This window comes from Pelodiscus sinensis, chromosome 13 (genome assembly GCF_049634645.1).
Source record: "Pelodiscus sinensis isolate JC-2024 chromosome 13, ASM4963464v1, whole genome shotgun sequence".
Lineage (NCBI taxonomy): Eukaryota > Metazoa > Chordata > Testudines > Trionychidae > Pelodiscus > Pelodiscus sinensis.
Window position 1 is genome coordinate 34,933,779 of NC_134723.1, and position 15,571 is coordinate 34,949,349.

The 15,571-nt window shown below is 42.1% G+C and overlaps 1 protein-coding gene across 8 annotated transcripts in view; it reads right to left on the bottom strand.

Annotated features, from left to right (window-relative positions):
* The window catches only part of MAP7D3 (MAP7 domain containing 3), a 75,457-nt gene that overhangs the window by 58,073 nt on the left and 1,813 nt on the right, over nucleotides 1-15,571 (bottom strand). The window lies entirely within an intron of this gene.

The window sequence follows — 15,571 nt, forward strand, 5'->3', positions numbered from 1 at the left end:
CAGCCTGGCTCAGCCTCAGGAGCTCAGCCTCCCCCACCCTCAGACAGGGGCTCCTGCCACCTCACACTGCCTCTGTATTAGCACGGGGCAATAGGCTGGCAGTCCATGAGGGGAACTGTTTTTTAAACTGGCTCACCTTGTAGACCAGCTTTTGCCTGGCACCCCACGTGTCTGCCTCTGATACAGAGGCAGCAGCACGGGGCCGCAGGGGGCTCCTTGGGAGTGGGGCCGGAGCGCACTGGCTGCCCACACCAGCCCCAGGGACTATAGAATAGTGGAGTAACCAGTAAGAATTCATGAGGTTAATCAACTATTCAATTAACCAATATTTAACATCCTTAGGTGTAATTTTACACAAACTAATTACCCGGTTCTTCCTGATAGAATGAAGCAACTGCAAATGGGAAAGCAAATGCAGGGCAAAAAATATTCGAGGCTGAAGAAAAAACAACCGAGCCCTATATCTCTGCACACAATTAACAGGGAGGCACCCTTTTTATGAGTTATGTGTATTAGAGATGTTAAATAGTGCTAGGTTCTTACTACATTTAAAAAGCAGAGCTGAAGCGTCTCGGACCCGGCCTGAGCCACGACTGCTCAGTCCTGGCTCACGTAGTTTCCTTTGTTATGCCTCTGCCTCCCCTGGCCCTCATGGAGACGGTGCTGTATGTGTGTGGGGGAAACCAGCTTTTAAGCCAGCTCCCCACCTTGCTGCCTCGGATACAGAAGCAAGAAGGGGAGAAAGCGCAACTAGTCAAGTAGCATCTCTACTACCTGATAAGTCCTCATCACTTACATCCTTAATGTGTATAATACTCCCAATCTTCCCTCCATGGAAACCCCTACTCAAAGTAATGAGCACAGAGCAAGACGGCCATTTGGATTCTTTTAGGAACCAAGAGGCAATCTCAAGAACTACCACCACGAAACCAATATGTTTAAAACTTAGACTCATTTCTAGCAACAGTTATCATAGTTAACGGATTTAAAGTTTATAGTTAAGGGTGAAATATTACATTTGATATATTTCCTGAAAGAAACAGCATTGTCAATGGCTTTCCTTTAACTGAGTACAACAGAATGCAAAGTAAAGGAATAAGAACATTTCTCCATGGCAACTCATTTTGTTATGGTAATAATCCTCCCTAAGGTTGCGCCCTGGAACATTCACCTCAAAATGTGTAATCCCATGTGATATCCAGGATAAATACTAATTACAGTACTTACTCAGCAACTCTAAATTGTCCCCAACAGCTGCTGCCATGTCTTGAATTAATACCTCACTACAGCACCAAACAAAAGCCTTCTTAAATCCTACCTATGTATTCTATTACATCTTCCAGGGTTATTACATATAAACAGCAATATCACATATTGCAACATGATACTCTGACCAGTTGGCAAAGCATAAAACAGGGTACATTTCAGTTTTAGTAAATACACTAAAGATTTAAAAATCAAAACTAATTTTATACATTGCGGCATTAGTCATGCCAACAATATTAATCCAACTCAAAGCAGTGAACAGAGAAAACAAAATCTAGCCACACAAGGGCTAACGAGAAAGAGGCATAACGTAACTGGCTACAGCAGACTTATCTGAGTAAAGGCAGATATGCAGCTCTTGCTGCACCAGTGAAAATGATCCAAAAAAGGCTTAGATGTTTCGAAGGCATGATACTGAGATGATATATATCCTCATCTCTCAGAGACACAGAAAGGGTGTGATGATTTATAGGCGGTACATCAAGAGATTTCAAATTAATACAGGAGGGAAATGAATGCTGCAGATCAGATTCAACCCTAGTACAAATAGGTTAAATATCCTTATGACTTCCTGATTTTTACCTCAAGACTCTAAAATAGATTGTAAACAGTCTCCTGAGTTTTGTAATAGAACACTGCTTGCATGAAATGAGTTGTAATTTCAACTGAAATACAATTTTGAGGATGGAGTTAAAGATAAGCAAATACTTCAGTACTTCTAGCACTTGGACATAACTTGTTGATTTACAATGCAAATGAAATTAACTGTTGCCTTTGGTTTCAAAACAACATTTAAGATGCATCTTTAATGAGACGTATTTTCCATAAGATCTATTCTTATACTCCGTTTAACTTATATGAAGCTGAAATCAACATTTGAGAAAAGCTGGAAAAATAGGACTACATAAGTGTCAGTCATGAACTCTACCTTCTGTAAACAGATATGCATTTTTAAAATAAATCGTGTCAAAACTCGTAAGATGGTATTTTTGTCTCTCTCCACAAGACAGAATTGCTGTTTTAATGTTGAAAGAGGAATATTTGTGGCGTAACCACATATTCCCACATTCATGCGTTTCCAATGGGTACATTTAAGATCCTATCCAATTTATTTGCATGGGCTTTTCTAGGCAACGTGAGGAAAAGCAGTTACTGATGTCAGGTATGTTTGTGAATTCTCTTTTAGACTGATTTCTTCTGGTCAGTTAACATTCGTTTAGTGGCTGATGACTCGTTTAGGTTGCTGAATTTGGATAAGATATTGGCATGTATTTTTAAAAGTTTGACTAAGCCATACAGAAGACAGGATAAGAACTTTTATACGTATATAAAAAAGCCAATTAAATAATGTATTCCCTATATGGTAATTTTTAATAACACAAAGGTGACTGTTTAACTTTTACATAAATTATCCTACAATTTTTTTGATGGCACCTATCAACAGTATTCTACACATATTTTAGCCATTATAAACTACTACCCAAGATTATCCTCTTCTCTTTCCCTCCCACCCTCCCATATGTAAGGCATTTGAGGTCAAGACTCCCTAATAATGAAGGAACCAGAGACATTAATTTTTCTCACAAGTACAAATTCCTCTTAAAAACAGTCTCGACAAGTTTTCATTAGACTTAAACAAGCAAGCAACTCCAAAACACCATCAACACTCCAAAAGTATTTTTAAAATTTTAATTTGTAGTCACTTATTTTTAGAAATGTGTATTTTAACTTAGCGCTGGTAGAAGTGCCTGGGAGTAAAGCTCTCTAATACAGGTTGTACCTCCCTTAACCGGGACTCAGTCCCGGTATAAGGAGGTCAGGCCGCAGGGCAGGAGAGAGGTAGGGGATGTGACTCAGCCAGGAGCCCCGTGTTGAGGGGGTGCAGCAGGGAGTTCTGGTAGCAGCTGCAGAGCTTGGGTTACTCCAGAAGCTGTAGCAGCCACAGAGTTCAAGCCTGGGGAGCCATGGCAGTGGGGCCCAGCTGTAGTCCTAGCTGGGGGCAGCACGAGCCATGTTGGGCGAGTCATTCCCTTGTTTGGCAAATCCCGTTGTTCGGGACCCATCAGGTCCTAAGGGTGCTGGATGAGGGAGGTCCAACCTGTACACCCAAATTTCTTTACACTGTTCCACCAATGTGCCTCACAATCATGATCTGTGGCCACCACTTCATTCATTCAGCTTTGAACAGTCTCAACAAAACCTGGTTGCCAAGTATAAGTGGAATGGTAGGGGAATCTCTATGTAAAAGGGCCACTTTTCCCCCCACTGGGACATGTGCAATAAACTAGACAATCTGAGGTGATAATGGCAAGGATTGGTATATCAAGATTTGTCTCTGCAAACAGTGTCAACATTCAAAAAAGTCATCCTGCTCAATGGTGCTATGATTGTCTAACATAGGGGTTCTCAAAATGGGGGGGCATGACCCCCTCAGGAGGTTGCAAGTTTAGTACATGTGGGGTTGCAAGCTGTCAGCCTCTACACCCCCAAAACCTGCTTCACCTCCAGCATTTATCGGGTATTAAATATAAAAAAGGTAAAAATATATAAATAAAAACAAGTGCAAGAGGAAGAAAGTTTAATTGCATAGGTTTAAAATCTTAACTCTGAGCATGAAATTATTTTTAATATAGGGGAGGAGGGGGTGTTGTGGATGCATTCAGATTAAATTACCGACACTTAGAGATGTTTCAGGATCCTAATTCTATTAAGAACATAAGAACAGCCATACTGGGTCAGATCAAAGGTCCATCTAGCCTAATATCCTATCTTCTCACAGTGGCCAATGCCAGGTACCCCAGAGGGTATATCTAGACTACAAGCCTATTTCGAAAGAATCTTTTTCAAAATAATCTTTCGAAAGACCGTCTAGGCAGCCACAACTTTTTTTTTGAAAAAGTGATCCACTTTTTTGAAAGAGCACTCAGGCAATCTGGATGCACTCTTTCGAAAAAAGGCATTCTCTTTCGTAAAATGAGGTTTACCACTGTCAAAAAAATCTCCACGTTCTTTCGATTTAATTTCGAAAGAACGCAGCAGCAGTCTAGACGCAGGTGAAGTTTTTTTTTAAAAAAGGCCTTTTTTTTAAAAAAAAACCCCTGTAGTCTAGACGTAGCCAAAGGGAATGAACAGAACATGTAGTTATCAAGTGATCCCTCCCATCACTTATATTCCTATTCTCTTTTCAACACTATTTCTTTTGCATACATCTCACAGTATGAGCTTGTCTTCAGTGCAGCATTAACTTATTAACTCCTTGAGTTAGGCAAGTGAGAGCTGTCATGCTGCAAAACACCACCTGAGCCACACAGTGATTGGATTAGCAGCAAAGAGTAGCCTGAATCCCAACTGCATTACTAGCCCAAATGTCAGTAGCACTCAACCTACACCCAGAAAAGTGAGCTAACTCCAGTTTAAAGCAAAATTTAACTCAAGCACAAGATTTAAATAAAGCATTAAGTAAGACTGGGGAAACACTCAAGTTATAACCCAAGCCAACAGTTCCATGAAGACTAACCCCATGATAGCTTTTTGCTCTGCCTTTCATATCTACTTTTCCTTCCATTTACACTTTTCTTCCCCACAGCATTATCTTCAGCACCTCTCTTGTTCTGAGCATCCTCTTCTAAATGCTATTTGTCCTGTTTGCATGTTAGCTATTGTTTAATAGATCAGAAATCAAACAAGCAGCCATCTGTACAACAGAGCCTGGCACGGCAAATCACAAGTGACTCAAGTCAAATCTGAGCTCTCTTTAAAGAGAGAATAATGGCTTCATTATGTGATATAAGTGAAAACTACTGCTAATGCATTTTCAACCTTTTTCCCTTCTCCTTCCTTATCAGGTGATTATACCACTTGTTCATGTTATTTCTGCTTCTCAGCAAGTGAGCACAAGGTGCTATACAAAGCAGTACTTCCAAGATGTTGAAGTGGCCAGGTGCCCACACTGATTTTCATGCATGCAGCACCTAAAGGCTCAAGTTCAGTCAGGCATCAACATATCCTCGGTACTTACCGGTTACCTTTTCATAGTACAGTAGTTTAGACTTTCCCCTTGCAACATCAGAAAAAAAAACATTTGTGGCTTATTGCCTTAAATTTATAATCTGGATGTATGAAAAGGTAACAGGAAAATGACAACTAACAGGCAGAGTACAATAGAAGGAAATACTGAAAAGAGTATGTTTTGCATAATAACCTGAAGTCTCAGTTCACCTTGCCTTTGATGGCAAATGGTGAGAAGGAAGAATTTGAAGGAGAATAAGATGATGCTTGCCAGTTTGGTCAGAGTATTAATGATCAATGCCTAGCATAGTCAGAACATGACAGGGATCAATAATCTGTATTTTAAGTCCAGGCATAACACTCCCTCCCCCCAACAAACTTAAGAAAACTAAGTGAAAGCTATAAACTTTCAAGTGTAGCAAGAATCTCCTTGTTCAGTTCCCAGTCTCCACAGATATACATCTCTGAAGAGTCCAGCTCTTGAGTCTGATTCCGTGCAAAATAAGTCAGTAGCTTGCACAGTTTTAAATTTCAGAGCCTCTGAAGCACTTAAGACAGAGAACATGGCTCTAGGTAATTGCATTACCTATGCCATTCCCCTGAACTGAAGGGAGATCTCATGTCAATAGCAAAAGGTGGTACACTCAAATTAAAGCCACATTAAAAAGTACTAGGAGAAAAATATTTTAAAAGTTACCTCCAAACTCTGAAGGGAAGGAAGGTGGAAAAAGCAGTAAACTGGAGATAGGGATCTTCTAGGAAGAACTAATAGTGGAAAACTGTAAAGAACATCCTCTTTGTAGATCCCTCTTGGATATTAACAGCTCAAGGAATAGTGGAAAAATTAAATTAAACAAAAAACAGATGCCATACACATGGACTAACTTTCTTTAAAGTGAAAAATAAATATAGCTGCTCCCCGAGTTACGACCACCTCCACTTACGACCATCCGCACTTACGACAAAAGCAGTCGTAAATGTGGATCCGAGTTACAAACGGCAATCCGCGCTTATGAACAGTGCGGTCACCATGCAACTCTATGGGATCCGAGTTACGAACACTTCGAGTTACGGACCAAGTGTTGGTCCATAACTTGTTTGTAACTTGGGGAGCGGCTGTATATGTATATAATAAACCACACATACATATATACCACAATGACAGTTATCGTGGATAACCAAGGCATTATTACAAGTATTTCCAATGCCAACTAAATTACTACAGCTTTCAACTAAAAAAAAAAAATACACAAAGTGATAACTATGATTTTCATTTCTTTAGGGATAACTGCAGCCTATGCTCAGACAAACTAAGAAAGTCTCTCTGATATCTGGTCTGAAGTATTAACCAACTAGGGATGTAATAGTGTAGTCAATTAACTGATAAGCAAAAGCTTATATAGGTTAATGCTATAGAGTACACACATTTTCCTCCCCCTGCCAACCAGTAAATATTTTAGCAGGCTGGCCAGCAACCCAGCTCAGTTCTAGCTCACGCCAGGTCCAGGACCCACTTCTTCTGTGGCTCTGCATTTAAAGTTTATTAGGAGCCGGGTGGGCAGGCAGCCCAGCTCAGTTCCAGTTTGTGCTTGGTCCGGGATCTCAGACCCCGCCCTCCCAGACAGGGGCTGCTGCCACCCCACACTTCTGCCTCTTTATCAGAGTCAGCAGCACAGGGTGACAAGCAGCCGGTCTGTAACAGGAGCTGGTTTTTAAACTGGCTCCCCTCACAGATTAGCCCCCACCTGGTACCCCGTGCTGCTGCCAGCCCTGCCCCCGGGGACTATAGAATAGTCGATTAACTGATAAGAATTCATGAGGTTATTCGACTATTCAATTAACCGATGTAAACTGGGAAATTGAAATGCGTGCATCTACTTTATGTTTAGACTTCCTGATTAATGTCCTCTTAATAAAGAACAGCCCAAATAAAACATGCCATTATATTATAAAAAGCTTATTTTTATTACTTCACATTTTAGATTGGCAGGTGTTGAAATGTACTATAAAAACATAACAGGGACTTTTTAAACATTTAATCTTATGTTTTTGGAAATTTGGACAATTCTTTTTAGGCAATGACAAGGAAAACAAGATCTTGTGCTGCTTATCACAAACTCAAACCCCTGACAATGTTCAATATAGAGACTAGTTTACTTAGGTGGATATCATTAGCTTACTGCATAACACACTGTTGATACAGACAAATAGGTTAAAAAATTAATAGATATGTGGTGACTATGAAACCACCTGAATATTATGCAAACACTGTCAATAATTGGTTATAAAAATTCTAATTAAATGTTTACAATAAAAACATTAATGAAGTGAACATATCAGAGTCCAGGATACACGGAGAACAACCTGGCAATGAATCTTTATATGACTTTTTGAAATGCATACAACTATTGGCTCGAAAGATATGAACAGTACTTCACTGCCATTTGCCCCTCCTAACTTAAAATGACACTTAGATGGGCAGTTAATTCCCACGATTTTGTTTAGTAAAAGGTAGTACCCGCAACAGATCTGCCAATTGGAATAAAATCAGATATATTTTAAATGGCATCCAACACAGCTTTCTATGGCGTTTCCCCCTCACAACTGCAGCAGCTTTTAAATTCTCAGCAACAGAAATGCCTCTCAAATGTTATGAGGTCTTTAGATAGTAAAATGATAGGCATGAGAAGCAGATGAAAACACTGGAACACATAACCAATTTAAGTCTTATTTACTCTAAGCTATTTTGGATCCATAATTCCTAACTCCAAAAGAGACAGAGTTCTTCCAGTAGTAGCACCAGAAGAATGTATAGTTTAGACAAGATGGGACAAGATCTCCACTACTGCTTCATCTAGTACCAATACCAAGAGACACATTGCAACTATTTTTCAGTCAGGCAAAATAAATGGCCTTTCATAATTTGGAACAACTGAGGAAAAGCTTTCTATTTGCTATCTAAATATATTCTATTTAAAAGATAGTTAAGTGATCTAAGCTCTGGGTAGGCAGTGCTAAATTCTACCCTGTGCATTTCTGAAATTGGTATTCAATTAAGCAATTGATAGGCTTATGGAGGTGTGGAGAACTTCTTTTGGGTTAGGGGCCAAATGACCCACAGAAAAAAGTCAGTTGGGGTCTGCACACAAGTGAGAAGCCAAAACAACCCCCCCCCCCAAAAAAAAAACCTCCAACCCTCAATGGCATGGCCCATCTGAGAAGGAGAAAGACACTTCTCAAATTCCCTTCCCACATCAGAGCCTGGGGGGGGGAGGGGGGAGGAGGAGGAGAGCATAGTATATTGTGTGTGCCCTGCAGTGGACTGGAGCACTAGCATGTGCTTCCCAATGCTTTGGGGGGGGGGGTCCCTGGGCCTCAGGGGCTAGATCTAGGCAAGCCAGGCCTGAGGTTCCCCACCCCTGGTGTACAGCAATCTGAGCAGAGTTTGCAAGTTGCTGGGGTTTTTCCTACCTCCCAGAAGTACAGGTCTCCAAATCTGCAATCTACTAATATTCTTACAAAAGTGGATAGAGTATGGCCTGCAAGGTACAGATTTAACTAGACAAACTAAGTCTGCAGGCAGCTCCTACTGCAATCAATGGTACAAGCTGGTCATCAATACATACCATGGTGACAGATGTGCTAAGTTATAAAAAAAAACCCTCATATAGATAAAATTTACTCAGTTTTCAAAGTGTTTCTGGGCCCAATTATTAAGGCCTACTTTATAAGTTTTGATCTTAGATGGAACAATCTATGCTTGAACTGCAGTCTCAGTATTTTATCCAACAGGAATTGTTTTAAATACCTCTCTCATTAATCAAATACAAACTTAAAAAATTAAGCAATCAGGGATATCATTAATATTGAGTGCAAAGGGATATTACTATACATATGCAATATATACTCTAGAACCTATCATCCAAGTTCTCAGATTCCATTCATGAACATTTGTTCTCTCTGTTTTAAGTAGTACAATTTTTATTTCAAAAATGAGTGCACTAAGAAAGAGGATAAGTGACTTATCTAGAGTCACATCACCAGAGTGTAGAATAGGACACTCATGTCATAATTTCCAGTCCTGTGCTTTTGCCACATGACATGCAAGACTAGTGATCTATAAATCTAACAGAGTTGACTATTGCAGTTATCTTTTTATTGGAGATTGATCAAATCTTGATCCCATATTTTCCATTTTATGTCACTTTTAGAGGGTACAAGATGCAAGAACATGCATCGGAAATGGAAACTATCTTGCAGCACTTTATATAAGCATACTGATCAGTATATACATTTGGGCTGTGTCTACACTGGAGCAATCTTGCGCAAAAGCAGCCGCTCTTGCGCAAAAACCTGCTGCCTGTCTACACTGGCCGCATGTTCTTGCGCAAGTAAACTGACATTCTAATGTATGAAATCAGGGCTTCTTGTGCCAGAACTCTGACGCTCCTGCTCAGGAATAAGCCCTTTTGCGCAACTGTTCTTGCGCAAGAGGCCAGTGTAGACAAGAAACATGAATTTCTTGCTCAAGAAAGCCCTATGGTTAAAATGGCCATCAGAGCTTTCTTGTGCAAGAGAGCGTCTACACTGGCATGGATGCTCTTGCGCAAAAGCACATGCCAGTGTAGACGCTCTCTTCTGGAAGAACTCTTCCGCAAAAGAGTTTTTGCGTGAGAACGCGCCAGTGTAGACATAGCCTTGTATTATGTAACTACAGGCAGAATTCTCAAAAAAGAGGAAAACTTTCTTGATCCGGCTCAGAAAATTTCTGCAGAATTTAAGCTTTCCTTTATAATTCTCATTTTAAGATAGGGAACCAAGGCATTCAGATATTATGTGACTTACCCAAGTTCACACCAGAAGTCTGGTGACAAAGCAAGCAACTGAACTCCTGAGTTCAAGCTTCTGCTCTGATCTCTGGACCATCATTGCTCCATGAGCAGACACAGGCACAGAAGTTAGTCAGAAGAAGGCCGTTGAAAAAAAAAAATGAAGCCTTGAATATCCAAGATGATTTTACTTTGCGATCCTCACAACAGCAGGAGGCTGGCAGAGGGCTGTGCTAGAGATCTGGGAGAGGGGCACAGAGAAAGTTTTGGAGATTGCTCCTGGCTGCTTTGCTGAAGCCAGAAGGCTCTGGACAGTACAAGAGAGAAATAGATCCTCTTCTCTTCAAGCAGCAGCAGACTGTGTGGAGATTAACTTATCAAACACTTAATAGCCAGGGATTGATTTGTAAAATAGAGACCAGAGCCTGAGATAGAACCCAGGTAGAAATCCCATCATCCTTCCATTTTTCATCTCCAGAGCTTGGACAGCTAAGCAGAGCACCGGAATCCACCAGTACCTCTGACATCCTCCACACAAGTAAATTCTTCAAACCCAGCTGAAAAAATCGTAAGATACAAGATGCTTCTGAAGTACTATTCTACTGTGAAAAAAAGAGTACGTAAAAATGACATTGTGAAGCTCAGTATTTATGTCTCAGTCATTCCTGAGCAAATCTGTTCAAAGCATTTTTTAAAAACTAACCACATTGCAAATTAAGCCTCAGATGAATGTCAAGAGGAGATGCCTTCTCTCTCACCCATCTACAGTAGTATCAAAAACGTACTGGTTAAGTGGAGCTACAAAAGGTTGTAACTAATGCCCTTTAGTGAAGCTAGCTAATTAGACCTTGCAATTTGAACACATGCCCAAAGGCTGTAAATTGTTCTACGCTGGTGTACCCCCTTCTCCGCTCATGCAGAATTCCACTGACTTCTATGGAGGATCCATTCATGAACAACCACTTGCAGGATCAGGACCCTGGCTAGCAATTCTGTCCCTGCATGAAAAGCAAAAGAAGCCAGCACAGTTGGAGAATGAGCTGTTTCTGAACTGGTAATTGGAGGTAGGAAAATAAACCTTATTTTTGTGTCATTAATAGGGATGTAAATGGGTAACCGGTTAACTGGTGTTAAGGATTAGCCTTGCTGGGGTCCCCTCATTGGGCTGGGAGCCAGCAGAAGCCCCCCCAAGAGGCCGGAAGCAGCCAGACTGGAGCCAGATCTCTCCCAAACCATGTCCTACCTTTTATTAGATAGTGGTTAAAAAACTATGTTTAACTGGTTAGTTAAATGAGATTTACATCCCTAGTCACTAACATGATGAGAACTGAACACACAAATGGACCATATCAGTTAAGATGCTATTTTTATTCAGTCATTGTTTTATTAGCAATCTACATGGGGGCAAGTTTATGCCTTAGATACTATTTTTTTTAGTAGATATAAGCTTTGATTATATAGCTCTTGAGTAGCCAAGAGAAGGAAACTATGCTCACAACATATATGCAAAAATTTATTCAAAGCAAGAAGGCATCAAACTCTAATCTGCAAAAATTTTTATCTTGAGCATATAAACCTTTGGGGGAAAAAAAGTAGGGTTTGTGTCTTTTTTAAAAAAATACCCATTCAGACCAGGATCTGATTTACACTATGATGGGACATCTCTCAGTGAAGCAGAAGTTAATGGAACCAAGTTCCTGAAATGTAAAAGCCAGTTGCCAATTAAATCACAACATAGTCAAGATAAAGCATTTTTTGAGTCTAAGATGACCAACAGAGGAACACCCTCCCTCAAATCTGATTTCAATAGTGCTTACAGAATTAAAAATATAGAGTAAACCCCTTCTCTTCCTGTAAGAGGCTGTAACTTTGAAAATTCCCAGAAATCAGATCAACGGAGTTAGATGGTGCCATTTATATGTAGCTGTTTATGAGTACAAAAATCATATTGCAGTTCTATGTGAATACATTTCCTGAACATGCATCATTCACAGAATTATCTAAATTTTAGTTGAAGGACCAAATTCAGCTCTCCTGCTGTTTGGCTGAAGGCGGAAAGATTGGACAGATGAAAGAATGAACAAAATTGAATCGCAAAACTGTCACAGAGTAAACTCTCTATTACAGGTAATGCATGAAGAAAAAGCACTTTCTCTCAGACTGAATACTAGGCCTGAATGGGAATGAAAAAAAAACCCCTCTATTTTAAACTTAGTAAATGTGATAAGGAAGCTACTGAAAAATAATAAAAGCAGAGCTCCATGATGCCAAATTTCAGGGACTGAAACAATGTTCAGACTTCTACCAGCCAGAAGACTAAACCCACTTCCAGAGGTTGCTATGAAAGTCTGAAAGAATCGAAGAGGAAGCCAGAAGGGCCAGAGTAAATGTTCTGCAAAATAACCCAGACCCTATTTCAGCTACTAGGAAAGAGAAGGGTCTTTGGTTTCTTGGCAAGATGCTGGTCACACTGCATATTTGACCCAATTCCTTGGTAACTGGTAAGATTGTAGCTCCTCTCCTACCTACCTCAACCCTCTGTCTATTGGAAGGCAGAAAGCTACATCCCTTTGTCACTACCATCCCAGCAACAAGCCTCTTGATGTTCTCTTTGTTCCTTCACAAATGGTGGCACTGACAGTCAGAATATAGCACAAGGGTCTTCATTACTCTATTGCTCCTAGACTCCTTTCAGTCCTCATCTGCAAAGAGTTTCTGTGATTGACTTGGTTGCAGCCAGGATGCTGACCAGGGGTATGGCAGGGAAGAGGGCAGCTGCTCAGGGGGCCCGGCAATGTAAAAGGGTGCAGGGCCACTACTGCAATTACAGGCAGTCCCCGAGTTACGAACGGGGACCTCTCCCTGGTCTCCAGCAGACCAGGGAGAGGAAGTAAAGCGGCGGAACACGCGGGCAGCGGGCAGCCCAGACGCATCTGGGCTGCCCGCGTGCTCCGGGGCTTTGCTCCCCATTCCCCTGGTCTGCAGACCAGGGGGATGGGGAGCAAAGCAGAGCAAAGCTGCGGAGCCCGAGGGCAGCAGGACAGCCACGGCGCGTCTGGGCTGTCCCGCTGCCCCCGTGCTCCGCGGCTTTGCTCCGGACGCCTGTGGTACAGCAGCTGGGGCGCTGCCGGTTCGTCCCATAGCGCTGCTCTGGGCGCTACTGGACCAACCCGGCAGCACCCCAGCTGCTCTGCCCCAGGCGTCCTGATTCAGCCACTGCTGGTCAGTTTCAGCAGTGGCTGAATCAGGACGCCTGGGGCAGAGCAGCTTGGGTGCTGCTGGGTTGGTCCAGCGGCGGCGCTACTGGACCAACCCAGCAGCACCCCAGCTGCTCTGCCCCAGGCATCCCCAAGTCAGCTGCTGCTGAAACTGACCAGTGGCTGACTACAGGAAGCCTCTGCCCTGGGCTTCCTGGAATCAGCCGCTGATCAGTTTCAGCAGCAGCTGACTTGGGGACACTTGGGGTTCTTAAGTTGATTCTGTATGTAAGTCGGAACTGGCGGTCAAATGGCTGAATCTGGACACCAGTTCTGACTTACATACAGATTCAACTTAAGAACAAACCTACAGTCCCTATCTTGTACGTAACCCGGGGACTGCCTGTACTATAGCAATGGTAGAGGCCAGAGCCAAAGGCCCTTTAAAACACTGCCAGAACTCTGACAGCACTGAAAGGCTGGCTGGGGGAGGCTGCAAGCCCCTATCCCTTCCACCCACCCACCCACCCTTCCCCAAGGCCTGGCAAAGACCTTTCGTCAGCCCTGGCTCACAATTTTGCCAAACGGAAGAACCGAAGTGACATGATTCCTGTCAATTTTAGTGCTTCTCATAAGGCCCTGGACATAGGCTCTGAAACTCACCCTCAGCAACATCACTCTTTGGCCACTTGGAAAAAGCCATATTGGAAGGGTCCTTGTGCAGGCTAAAAAACCCCAAAAACTGAAACAGCACTACATTAATTTACATTAGTTATCTTTGTAGTCAAAGTACAATATATTTCAAAGTTCATATTCTGCTCATTTTCACTTATAAAGGGGAAAGTAAAGAAGAAATTTTTTCAAGCCCTGTCATTTTAGCATCACTGTCTTTAAATAAAAATCTTCCCTTTAGAAAAGAAGACCTGGCTAGATGGCTCTAGAAACATTTCCCTTCTAGTAACCTGCATGAATTGAACCCAAGATGGCTATAAATGAATGCCATCTTGTTTTTGGTGGCCTCTGGATGGATTTGATAGTCTTCAGCAGGGGTAGGCAAACTATAGTCCACAGTCTGCATTCAGCCTGTCAGTCATTTTAATCCAGCTCTTGAGTTCCTACTGAGAAGTGGGGTCAGGGACAGCGATGCTTGTAAGTTGAGGCTATGTTTACACTACACTGATGTATTGGGGAAAAGGTACGCAAATTACACCCTGCAATTTGTGTATCTTTTTCCAATAGTTTTTTTCAGAAGAGGCTTTTCCGAAATTTGACCCAACTCCACTGGGCCAAATTTCAGAAAAGCCTCCTCTTTCGGAAGAGATCTGCTTCTCATGAGAGGAGGAAAACAGGACTTACAAAAGAGCACATCTGCTCTTCTGCTTTTTTTTTTTTTTTTTTTTTTTTGCAGAAGAGCAAATGTGTTCCCTGAAAGTGGCGGAGTTTTCGAGGATACCTCTGGTATTCCGGAAAACCCCCCATACTGCAGACATAGCCTGAGTGCTTGTGCGGTCTGCCAGGAGAGATTTAGATGCTGCCTAGCCAATTAGAAGAGTGCCCACAGCTTGCACTGTGTTTCTATTGGTGGTGCACATGCCTCAGTGAATGTAAAAAAGTATTTTTGCACATGGATGGAAAAAAAAATTAAGAGGGACCTTGGTCAGGGGCTTGCCCTGCTTTGCTGTAGCTTTACCCATTTCCCAGAAGCGGCAACAGCAGCATGTGCCCCATCCGGTTCCCACAGCCCAAGCACCATCCCCGCAACTCCCATTGGCTGGGAAATGCAGCCAACGAGAGCTGCAGGGCTGGAGCCTGCAAACTGGGAAGTATGCAAAGCCACCTGCCTGTGCCTCTGTGTAGGAGCCAGGAAGAAATGTGCCATTGCTTCAGGGAATTGCTTGAGGGAAGCACTGCCCAGAGCCTGCATCCCATACCCTGCCCCAACCTTGATTCCCCTCCAGCTCGTCAAATGGCTTCATTCAATCCCAGAACACTCACCTGTATCTCAACCCCCTAATCTTCAGACCCACCCCAGAGCCTATACCTCCAGAGTCCTGTGTTATATTGATGAAACTGCACTGCTACTACTTGTGTTCTCTAGTCAGTTCAAATAGGTCTGAAGTCTGATGCCCTCTGGAAAATCATTATCTTTCATAAGCACTAAATTCTTAAAAATAGTAAAAAGGGGAAGAAAAAACCCTCCACACACAGTCCATATCTGATTTTTTCATCAAACAAGGAAGAAAGAGTTCCACATCTAAGCTGAAGACTCAA